Source organism: Aotus nancymaae, unplaced genomic scaffold (assembly GCF_030222135.1).
Source record: "Aotus nancymaae isolate 86718 unplaced genomic scaffold, 86718_ANA_hifiasm-v0.15.2.pri h1tg000057l, whole genome shotgun sequence".
Classification (NCBI taxonomy): domain Eukaryota; kingdom Metazoa; phylum Chordata; class Mammalia; order Primates; family Aotidae; genus Aotus; species Aotus nancymaae.
The window spans coordinates 32,673,633-32,686,293 of NW_026988471.1; the positions used below are offsets into that span (position 1 = coordinate 32,673,633).

The 12,661-nt window shown below is 40.4% G+C and overlaps 1 pseudogene; it reads right to left on the reverse strand.

Annotated features, from left to right (window-relative positions):
- Nucleotides 1-5,737: 5,737 nt before the first annotated feature.
- On the reverse strand, nt 5,738-6,826 carry LOC105733111 (large ribosomal subunit protein uL3-like; annotated as a pseudogene).
- Nucleotides 6,827-12,661: the final 5,835 nt, after the last annotated feature.

The window sequence follows — 12,661 nt, forward strand, 5'->3', positions numbered from 1 at the left end:
AACTTGTAAGATTTTCTCTTTTCTCTGAATATTCTGAAATTTCACAATGATATCTATGTTGAAAAAAAGTGTCAAACTCTGTAAAATATTTGAGGAGATTTATTCTGAGCCAAATATGAGTGACCATGGCCTGTGACACAGCTCTCAGGAGGTCCTGAGAACATGTGCCCAAGGTGGTTGTGGTATAGCTTGGTTTTATGTATTTTAGGAATGCATAAGACATCAATCCAATACATTTAACAAATACATTGGTTTGGTTTAGAAAAACGGGACAACTGAAAGTGGGGGGGCCTGGAATTCCAGGCTATAGGTAAATTTAAATATTTCCTGGTTGACAATTGGTTGAGGTTGTCTGAAGACCTGGGATTGATAGAAAGGAATGTCCAGGTTAAAGATAAAGGATCGTGGAGACCAAGTTTTATTGTGGAGAGGAAGCTCTTAGATAGCAGACTTTAGAAAGAGTAGGTTGTAAATTGTTTTTTTATCAGACTTAAAAGGGTTCTTAGTTGATTAGCTCCTGGATCTGGGAAGGAAGGAAGGAAAACAAGGGGTATGGATATTCTCTATAGAATGTGGATTTTTCCCGAAGAGACTTTGCAGGGCAATTTTAAGGTACGGCAAGGGAATATATTTTGGAGTTAAAGATATTTTTCCTTGTCTCATAATGTTATGCCAGAGTCAGATTGAAAAGTAAGTCATGTTATATAGGGTCAAATAAAGCCCATCTGATGAGAATTTATGGTTTGTAGGGCATGACTCCCTAGACACTTAGGTAGGAATTTGGGTAAGATAAAAAAATCCAAGCTTAGTCCTCATCTATTTTTATTATTTGTGCTGGCCACATGGATTAGGCCTGTAAAGTCTAGAAAAACATGTCCTCTAGCTCTGGGCTATTTTCTTGAATCATTCTTTTAATGGTTTCCTTCCCTCCATTCTCTATTCTGCTGGAAACTCTACTGTTTGGCTGGTGAATCTGCTGGGCTGGCTCTCTAATGTTGCTGTCCTTCCACTCCTGGTTTTCAGCTCTCTTTTTGCTGCTCTTTTTTGCAGCTCTCTTTTTTTTAGCTCGTCTCTGGGAGATTTCTCCACTGTTATTTTCCAAAGTGTCTACTGAGTTTTTCATTTTGACCCTTGGATTTTTAATGTTTCATTTTGGCTCTTCTCTTTATTTTGTTTTAATACTATTCTGTTTTTGTTTCATGGATATAATATCCCCTTCTATTTTTCTAAGATTATCAACATTAGATTTATTCCCCAGGGTCCCTTAAGAGTCCATTTCCAAAAGTTGGTTTTTTAAATCAGTTGATTAAATTTTGGTTTCTGTCATTCAGCTTAGATACTTTCCTCATGTGTCTGGTGATTCTCCTATGTGAGAGGAGAGAATTAGACTTGTATGGAAAAATCTGCATGAAGCCTGGCATGGTGGCTCATGCCTGTAATCCCAGCACTTTGGGAGGCCAAGGTGGGAGGATTGCCTGAGCCAGGAGTTTGAGCAACAGAGTGAGACCCCCATCTCTTCCAAAAAATACAAAAATTAACTGGATGTGGTGGCATGTGCCTATAGTTCCAGCTACTTAGGAGGCTGAGGTGGAAGGATCTCTTGAGCTCAGGAAATGGAGGCTGCAATGAGTTCAGATTGCACCATTGCACTCCAGCTTGGGTGACAGAGTAAGACCCGGTCTCATAAAAAAAAAAAAAAAAAAAAAGAGGCCGGGTGTGGTGGCTCACGCCTGTAATCCCAGCACTTTGGGAGGCCGAGGCGGGCGGATCACGAGGTCAAGAGATCGAGACCATACTGGCCAACATGGTGAAACCTCGTCTCTACTAAAAATACAAAAAATAGCCGGGCATGGTGGCACGTGCCTGTGGTCCCAGCTACTCGGGAGGCTGAGGTGGAAGAATCGTTTGAACCCAAGAAGCAGAGGTTACAGTGAGCCGAAATTGTGCCACTGCACTCCAGCCTAGAGCAAGACTCCAGTCTCAAAAAAAAAAAAAAAAAAAAAAAGGAAAAAGAAAACAACTGTACTGATTTTACTGGATGGTTGGTGATTGTCATTTATGGGATGCACCACAGGATGATTTGACTGGACCTTTTCATATGTTCCAGTATCAGTTTTTCCTTTTGGGCTGGTCAAATTCACCCAAAAAGAATCTTTTCATCTCCTGTCTAGAAAATATGTGTGTGTTGCTAGAATTCTGGGATCCAAATTGGAGAAGAGAACTGGAAATTTTAGCATGGAGATGTAAACCCTAATACTCCCACCTTTATTTTCCATATCATATTCTTATCCTTATCTGTGCTAGATGCTCCTCAGTATAGAGATCCTGTATTATTAATTTTTTTTTCAGAGAATAAAACTCCTGTTTGCAAGGAAAGAGGGGTTTTAGTGATCTATATCTCAAAAAACCAACTTCCAACCAGTCTTATCTTTTTTTTTTTTTTTTTTTTGAGACAGGGTTTCACTCTCTCACCCAAACTGAGTGCCGTGGCGTGATCACAGCTCTCTGCAGCCTGGAACTCCTGGGCTCGAGCAATCCTTCCATCTCAGCCTTCCAAGTAGCTGGAAGTGCACCACCATGCCTGGCTACATTTTTAAATTTTTATAGAGTTGAGGTCTCCCTGTGTTAACCAGGCTGATGTCAAACTCCTGGGCTCAAATGATTCTTCCACCTTGGCCTCACAAAATGCTGGGATTATGGGTGTGAGCCACTGTGCCTGGTCCAGTCCTCTTATTTTTAACTCTATTTCTAGAAGTACCTGGTGCTCCCAGTTTCTGAGGTTCTGGGGGATTCTGTGTTATAAATTCGGTTGCTTCAATCCACCATCTTGATCTGTGAATTTCCACCTTAGAAATCTCTTTTATCTACACTCTCTATCAAGGACATAGTATCTTTAATATTTTTCAAATGTATGATGTTAATAGCTTTTATTTTATTTATTTTTTATTTTGAAATTATCACATGGCTGAACAGGAATCAAGATCAATAGCTTTTAAAAAGAACTGTGTTTTCCGTGGTATTATTAGCTTATGGTTTTAATTGTCTTACACTCTTTATGAACAAGCATGGAATACTACCCAAATTTCACTTCACATTTGTCACTTCTTGCTCATAAAATGGTGATGAATCACTATGTAATTAAATACTATTTTTTATCCTGCATTCTAGGATCTTCATGATGAATCCACATCTTTCTAGGCTAATATTCCATTACTGTATACATTCAATTAAATAAGTATGGACTCTTCATGATTCTCTCTTCTGCTTTATGACTTCTTGTCTCTTTGTCTTTGCTTCTCACAGTTCTTGGAGGATGGAAGTTCCTCCCTACCCTTTTCTGACTATTGCAATCTTATTTCCCCCTCAGTGCTCATTTCCAGGGTGACCTCTTTCACGGGATCTTTATTTCGGTATTCCTTTATTCACGTAGTCATCTTTTTGCTCATTCATTATATATTTATGGAGCTCCTACCATGTGCTAGGCAATGTGCTAGGCTACAGGGATACAAAGTAAGCAACAAAGACATCGTCCCTGCCTTCATAGAGCTTACAGTGCAGTGGGAACAGGGTGGAAGCGGGAGACAGACTTAAATAATTACACAATAAATACATAGCTATAAGTTGTGATGAGCATTATGAAGAACCAATTGTGTCTACAAAGTGAACGAAGTCTTCCCTGCCTAAGTAACATTTGGGCTACAATGTGAAGATGGGGAGGGGATAGAGCATTGTTGGGAAAGGAAGGACAAGGGAAAAACTAGGAAGTACAAAGTACTGAGGAATGTTCAATGACCCGAAGGAAGACCAAAGTGACAGAGAGCAAAGAGAGAGTGATACAGTGGCAGATGGTGGGGCTGCAGAGCTAGGCAGGGGCTAGATCAAGCAAGCCTTTGTGATCTAAATTAAGGAATTTTACACCTTACCATAAGGCTGATGAAAAGTTCCTGAAGTGGTTTGAGTGGGAAAACCTATGACTAGATTTATGTTTTTACCACATCAGTTCACCTGAAGTGTGCAGAGAACATTGGGTGGACTCAGAATGGAAGCAGGGAGGCTATTTAGGAGGCAGTGCAATTCATGCCTATGGGAGATAATGGTGGCTTGAACTCAGGCTATGGCAATGGTGATGGAAAGAATGTTTGAAAAATATTTAGAAGGTAAGGTTGACAGGACTTGATGGACTGGATGTGGCTGGTAAGGGAGAGGGAATAATGAGGAAAGATTCCTGGATTTCTGGCTTGTTCAAAGGGGTGGATCTTGATTCACTGAAATGAGAACAATTGTCTCCTCTTTTAGGACATAAAAGAATAATGCAAGCCAAAATGTGCTATTTTGCATTGTGTTTTTTTTCTGACTCTCCCCACTGAACTATAAGCATAGTGAAGGAGAGAGTATGCTTTGTCGCTATATTTGCAGATCCTCCTATCCTCAAAGTGTCCAGTCTAGTGTTTATTGCTGGGGTTTGTCCCACAGACCCCAGCTGCATGACAGATGAATAAATGCACTCACACACAGAATACAGTGAATGAGTGGGCTAGGGGGTTGTGAGCTACTCATAGAGAGAGATTGCAGCTACATGACCCTGACTAGTTTCCCCTCTCTGCGTTTATTCAGTATAGATTTAATAACAGAGGCTGTAAGTCAACACACTTGTTGAGCAAGATTAAAGGCCAGGTTTTGAGCCCAAAACACCATTAGAGGGTAATCTCCCTGGTCGACCTTCCCCCAAGAGGGTTATCTGGCTCAAGAGTTAGTTTTAAGACCACATGAGTAAACAAATTATTCAGATAAACTCCCTCACATACCCTAGCTATTTGCTTTTCTTATTAACTAAATATAAACAGGGTTTAGGCTGCCTTCAGCTGAAACTTCTACTGAAACTATGCAAACTTCTTGGCCTTATTCTATAACTTTCTCTAATATGTTTCCCACCACCCTGAGTGGATCCCCACAGTTTCTACCAGTGGAAGGAAGAGATAATGCTTGATTCTGATTTTAGAAATTGGAATGTGCCTGAGAGTTGGACTTTAAAAAAAGTAGGTGACTGGGTGTGGTAGCTCATGCCTGTAATCCCAGCACTTTGGGAGGCCGAGGCAGGCAGATCATGAGGTCAGGAGATCGAGACCAGCCTAACTAACATGGTGAAACCCCATCTCCACTAAAAATACAAAAAAAAATAGCTGGGCATGGTTGTACACACCTGTAATCCCAGCTACTCAGGAAACTGAGGCAGGGGAATTGCTTGAACCCAGGAAGTGGAGGTTCCAGTGAACCAAGATTGTGCCACTGCACTCTAGCCTAGGCAACAGAGCAAGACTCTGTCTCAGAAAAAAAAAAAAAAAAAAAAAAAGCCTTAGGGAAGATTTTTACCTCCATCTTCTAATATTTTTTTTCCAAGTTGTCTGAAAACCAAATGAAATAGCAAATATAAAAATATTTGGGAGAGAAAAAGATCTCTCAAAAGGAATTTATGTCATTATTATCATTATACTTACGTTTTCTTTGGCTCTCAATTTAAGTTCCATATATTTCTCTTATTTGTAAAAAGGAGAACTAGGTAAGACATATTAGCAAAGGATCTAATCAGTGCCAGATATAATGAGATAGTGTTGTTTTTACTACTGGAATGTCTGCTGGACTAATTCCAGATATTATCCCATATGTGTTTGTAGAAACTCCTTCCTTAGTGAATTATGTAGTATTTGTTCTCATTGAATCTTATTTTTTCAGTGGAAAATAACTTTTATTGAGACTCCACCAGCTGCAAAATCTGTTTCTGGCATTAAGCTCCTTCTTCCTTTGCAATTTGGTCTTTCTTGAGTGGTCCCATGAATGCTTTCTTCACCTCTATGGTCTGGTAATGGCCATGGCCAAACTTGGAGGTAGTGTCAATGAACTTAAGGTCAATCTCCAGAGCCTGCTGCTTAGTCTGGACCAGCAAGGACTTGCGAAGGGTCAGCACTCACTTCTTTGTTCCCATGACACAGCCTTTCAGCATAACAAAGTCATTGGTCACTTCACCATAGTGGACAAAGCCACTCAGAGGGTTGATGCTCTTGTCAGACAGGTCATAGTCAGTGGAGGCATTGTTCTTGATGAGCTTGTTGTCCTTGATAAGGTAGCCCTGGCCAATCTTACAGATCTTCTTGTTGATTTCAGTGCAGTGATGGTAGCCTTTCTGGCCAGCATGTGCCACAGAGAAGGCCAAATGGGTGGGATGCCATGCTCCAATACAGGCCACCTTGCACAGGTCTTGGTGGGTCTTGTGAGGCAGCTTCTTTCTGTGTCAATGACTGGTGACCCCTTTGTAGCCTTTGCCCTTGGTCACCCTGATGATGTTGATCATCTCGTCCTGCCCAAACTCTTGGTTCACAGATACCTGCTGCTCCAGCCTCTTGTGGGCCCAGTCCAGCTTCTCGGCCATGGTGCCTCTGTTCACCTGGATCTCCATCAGATGGGTCTTCTTCTGGCACAGAGGAAGCAGGAACATCTGGGTATGGGCAATGACGTAGATGACTTGGCAGGCCTTCTCCAGCTGCTTCTTGCCATCCTCATCCTGCCATTTCTTGTAGTACTTGGTGAAGGCCTTCTTCTTAGATTTATGCCAGTTCTTATAGAAATGCCTCTTTCACTTATCACTGATGTGCTCAGCGAAGATGGTCTTGAAGGTCCAGAGGCCTTAAGGGGTTTCCACGTAGCCCACAATGACCACAACTACCATGGGTGGCGTCTCCACAGTGGTCACAGCCTCCACCTCCTTCTTGTTCACCTTGGATCCTGGCCTGTTGACTTCCTGCATGATGTAGGTCATGCCAGGAAGGCTGTGAGGTGGATAGGCTTGGAAGGGTCATCCTTGAGGAATCTCTTCACCTCCCTACGATGCCTACTGCTGTGCTTCCGAGGCAGGAAACCAAGGGACCCATGTCTGGGAGCGGAGAACTTTCTGTGAGATATCATGCTGTCAAATCCTGCTGGTAGAGCTGTCCTCATTGAATCTTTTTTTTTTTTTTTTGAGACGGAGTTTCGCTCGTTACCCAGGCTGGAGTGCAATGGCATGATCTCAGCTCACTGCAACCTCTGCCTCCTGGTTCAAACAATTCTCCTGCCTCAGCCTCCTGAGTAGCTGGGACTATGGGCACGCACCACCATGCTCAGCTAATTTTTGTATTTTTAGTAGAGACGGGGTTTCACCATGTTGACCAGGATGGTCTTGATCTCTTGACCCTGTGATCCACCCACCTCAGCCTCCCAAAGTGCTGGGATTATAGGTTTGAGCCACTGCGCCTGGTCTCCTCATTGAATCTTAATCAGTCTTTAAGTAAAAGCAATTACTTAATAAATGTTGAAATTAATTGATTCTTGAAAGCATGTGTGATTTGTTAGGAAGACCTTTGTAAATATCGGTAAAACAAATGTCATAGGACATTTGGAAGACAAACGAAAGGTCTTTCTGGTTCATAGAAAGATGAATCAGAATACTATAGATCCCTAAAACAGTGCAGCTTATCACCTAGCCAATGTAAAGGATTGTGAAATGCTCAGTGGTGCTTTCTTTGATGGTTAAAAAGGGATTTTATTTATCTTTTGGGGTAAATTAACTATTTGAAAAATATCAATAATGAGCGACAGTATTTTGCACTTTGATCTTTTCTATTGCCTCATGTTGCCACTGTGCAAGCAAGCAGAAAAATATTATATCCCAATTTATTTGAGTGATATATCTATACTGAAGTTCAATTTCACCTCTGAAGTGAATATGAATTGTATTTAATGAAACTCTAAGAGCAGTTGTACAAAGTGAAAAGGCCAAATAATTTGGAATCAAATTTGTCAAGAAACATTTTACAAAAGTGACATTTTCTTTTTTCAGTCTTCATCATACTCATAATTCAAAACTGAGTCCAAATGTCACATCCTGTATTCTGATTCGTCTCTTCTCTACCTGGCAGAATTAGGCTTTTTCCTCTGGGCTGAAACAGCCTCTTTTCCTTTCCTCTGAAATAAAACTTACAACATGATATTGTAAATTTTGGGTTTCCTGGAGGAAATGATTTTCAATTACTCATCTTTGAACCCCCTATGCCCATCAGAGTTCTTGGCCCATAGCAAGAGCTCAGCATGTTTGTTGAATGAATAATGTAAATTCCCCCAAAGCACATGAATTCATTTCATACTAAAAATTTCGTGTTCAAATGTGTATTAGCTAGTTTCTGTAACAAATAAATTCCAAAATTTCAGAGGCTTAACCAATGGAATTTTATTTTTTATTCATATAAGAGCAATGTGGTTGTTCTTGGTCAGCAGGAGGATATCTTTTAAGGACTCATACTCCTTTCTTATATCTCTGCCTTTCTCTAGGGCCTCAGTCAGATCTTAAATTTGTGTTGATTTACATCCTTAAAATATAGAAATCCCTGGATATATTCTTATATAATGCAATGCATACTGCCTTAGGCAAGCCACTTATCTCTCATTAATTCATATACTTAATATTTATTTGAGAGTCTCCTACATATAAGACAATTCTTTTTTTTTTTTTTTTAATTGCATTTTAGGTTTTGGGGTACATGTGAAAAACATGCAAAGTTGTTGCATAGGTGCATTCATGGCAGTGTGATTTGCTGCCTCCCTCCTCCTCACCCATATCTGGCATTTTTCCCCAAGCTATCCCTCCCCAACTCCCCCCGCCGCTGTCCCCCCACTCCCCTGCAACAGACCCCCGTGTATAGTGCTCCCCTCCCTGTGTCCATGTGTTCTCCTTGTTCAACACCCTCCTATGAGTGAGAACGTGTGGTGTTTGGTTTTTTGTTCTTGTGTCAGTTTGCTGAGAATGATGGTTTCCAGGTTCATCCATGTCCCTACAAAGGACGCGAACTCCTCATTTTTAATGGCTGCATAATATTCCATGGTGTATATGTGCCACATTTTTCCTGTCCAGTCTATCATCGATGGGCATTTGGGTTGGTTCCAGGTTTTTGCTATTGTAAACTGTGCTGCAATGAACATTCGTGTGCATGTGTCCTTACAGTAGAACGATTTATAATCCTTTGGATATATGCCCAGTAATGGGATTGCTGGGTCAAATGGAATTTCTATTTCTAGGTCCTTGAGGAATTGCCACACTGTTTTCCACAGTGGTTGAACTAATTTACACTCCCACCAACAGTGTAAAAGTGTTCCTATTTCTCCACATCCTCTCCAGCATCTATTTTCTCCAGATTTTTTAATGATCGCCATTCTAACTGGCGTGAGATGGTATCTCAATGTAGTTTTGATTTGCATTTCTCTAATGACCAGTGATGATGAGCATTTTTTCATATGTTTGTTGGCCTCTTGTATGTCTTCTTTTGTAAAGTATCTGTTCATATCCTTCACCCATTTTTGAATGGGCTTGTTTGTTTTTTTCTTGTAAATCTTTTTTAGCTCGTTGTAAATTCTGGATATCAGCCCTTTGTCAGATGAGTAGGCTGCAAAAATTTTTTCCCATTCTGTTGGTTGCCGATTCACTCTATTGACTGTTTCTTTTGCCGTGCAAAAGCTGTGGAGTTTGATTAGGTCCCATTTGTCTATTTTGGCTTTTGTTGCCAATGCTTTTGGTGTTTTGGTCATAAAGTCCTTGCCTACGCCTATGTCCTGAATGGTTTTGCCTAGGTTTCCTTCTAGTGTTTTTATGGTGTTAGGCCTTATGTTTAAGTCTTTAATCCATCTGGAGTCAATTTTAGTGTAAGGTGTCAGGAAGGGGTCGAGTTTCTGCTTTCTGCATATGGTTAGCCAGTTTTCCCAACACCACTTATTGAACAGGGAATCCTTTCCCCATTGCTTGTTTTTATCAGGTTTGTCAAAGATTGGGTGGTTGTAGATATGTTGTGTCGCCTCCGACGCCTCTGTTCTGTTCCATTGGTCTGTATCTCTGTTTTGGTACCAGTACCATGCTGTTTTGATTACTGTAGCCTTGTAGTAGAGTTTGAAGTCCGGTAGTATGATGCCTCCTGCTTTGTTCTTTTTGCTTAGAATTGACTTGGCTATGCGGGCTCTCTTTTGGTTCCATATGAAGTTTAAGGTGGTTTTTTCCAGTTCTGTGAAGAAGGTCATTGGTAGCTTGATGGGGATAGCGTTGAATCTGTAAATTACTTTGGGCAGTATGGCCATTTTCACGATATTAATTCTTCCTAACCATGAACATGGAATGTTTCTCCATCTGTTTGTGTCCTCTCTTATTTCGTTGAGCAGTGGTTTGTAGTTCTCCTTGAAGAGGTCCTTTACGTTCCTTGTTAGTTGTATTCCTAGGTATTTTATTCTCTTTGTAGCAATTGTGAATGGCAGTTCGTTCTTGATTTGGCTCTCTTTAAGTCTATTATTGGTGTATAGGAATGCTTGTGATTTTTGCACATTGATTTTGTATCCTGAGACTTTGCTGAAGTTGCTTATGAGTTTCAGGAGATTTTGGGCTGAGATGATAGGGTCTTCTAGATATACAATCATGTCGTCTGCAAATAGAGACAATTTGACTTCCTCCTTTCCTAATTGAATACCCTTTGTTTCTTTTTCTTGTCTGATTGCTCTGGCTAGAACTTCCAGTACTATATTGAACAGGAGTGGTGAGAGAGGGCATCCTTGTCTAGTGCCCGATTTCAAAGGGAATGCTTCCAGTTTTTGCCCATTCAGTATGATATTGGCTGTTGGTTTGTCATAAATAGCTTTTATTATTTTGAGGTACGTTCCGTCGATACCTAGTTTATTGAGAGTTTTTAGCATAAAGGGCTGTTGAATTTTGTCGAAGGCCTTCTCTGCATCAATTGAGATAATCATGTGGTTTTTGTCTTTGGTTCTGTTTATGTGGTGAATTACATTTATAGACTTGCGTATATTGAACCAGCCTTGCATCCCCGGGATGAATCCTACTTGATCATGGTGGATAAGCTTTTTGATGTGCTGTTGCAATCGGCTTGCCAGTATTTTATTGAAGATTTTTGCATCTATGTTCATCATGGATATTGGCCTGTAATTTTCTTTTCTTGTTGAGTCTCTGCCGGGTTTTGGTATTAGGATGATGTTGGTCTCATAAAATGATTTGGGAAGGATTCCTTCTTTTTGGATTATTTGAAATAGTTTCAGTAGGAATGGTACCAGTTCCTCTTTGTATGTCTGGTAGAATTCGGCTGTGAACCCATCTGGACCTGGGCTTTTTTTGGGTGGTAGGCTCTTAATTGCTGCCTCGACTTCAGACCTTGTTATTGGTCTATTCAGGGTTTCGACTTCTTCCTGGTTTAGGCTTGGGAGGAGGCAACTGTCCAGGAATTTATCCATTTCTTCCAGGTTTTCTAGTTTATGTGCATAGAGTTGTTTGTAATAATCTCTGATGATGGTTTGAATTTCTCTGGCATCTGTGATGATATCCCCTTTATCATTTTTTACTGCATCTATTTGGTTATTCTCTCTTTTCTTTTTTATTAGTCTGGCTAGTGGTCTGTCTATTTTGTTGATCTTTTCAAAAAACCAGCTCCTGGATTTATTGATTTTTTGAAGGGTTTTTCGTGTCTCTATCTCCTTCTATTCTGCTTTGATCTTAGTTATTTCTTGTCTTCTGCTAGGTTTCGAGTTTTTTTGATCTTGCTCCTCTAGCTCTTTCAATTTTGAAGATAGAGTGTCAATTTTAGATCTCTCCTTTCTTCTCATGTGGGCACCTATTGCTATATATTTTCCTCTAGAGACTGCTTTAAATGTGTCCCAGAGATTCTGGTAGGTGGTGTCTTCGTTCTCGTTGGTTTCGAAGAACATCTTTATTTCTGCCTTCATTTCAGTGTTTATCCAGTCAACATTCAGGAGAAAGTTGTTCAATTTCCATGAGGCTGTGCGGTTCTGGGTTGGCTTCTGAATCCTGAGTTCTAACTTGATTGCACTGTGGTCTGAGAGACTGTTTGTTATGGTTTCCGTTCTTTTGCATTTGCTGAGGAGTGATTTACTTCCAATTATGTGGTCAGTTTTAGAGTAGGTGTGATGTGGTGCTGAGAAGAATGTATATTCTGTGGATTTGGGGTAGAGAGTTCTGCAAATGTCTATTAGGTTTGCTTGGTCCAGGTCTGAGTTCAAGTCCTGGATATCCTTGTTAATTTTCTGTCTTGTTGATCTGTCTAATATTGACAATGGGGTGTTGAAGTCTCCCACTATTATTGTGTGGGAGTCTAGGTCTCTTTGTAAGTCTTTAAGAACTTGCCTTATGTATCTAGGTGCTCCTGTATTAGGTGCATATATATTTAGGATTGTTAGCTCTTCTTGTTGCATTGATCCTTTTACCATGATGTAATGTCCTTCTTTGTCTCTTTTGATCTTTGTTGCTTTAAAGTCTATTTTATCAGAGATAAGAATTGCAACTCCTGCTTTTTTTTGTTCTCCATTTGCTTGGTAAATCTTCCTCCATCCCTTTATTTTGAGCCTTTGTGTATCCTTGCTTGTGAGGTGGGTTTCCTGGATACAGCACACTGATGGGTTTTGGCTTTTTATCCAATTTGCCAATCTGTGTCTTTTGATTGGGCCATTTAGTCCCTTTACATTTAGGGTTAATATTGTTATGTGTGAATTTGATCCTGTCATTTTGATGCTAGCTGGCTGTTTTTCCCATTGGTTGATGCAGATTCTTCATTGTGTTGATGCTCTTTACCAT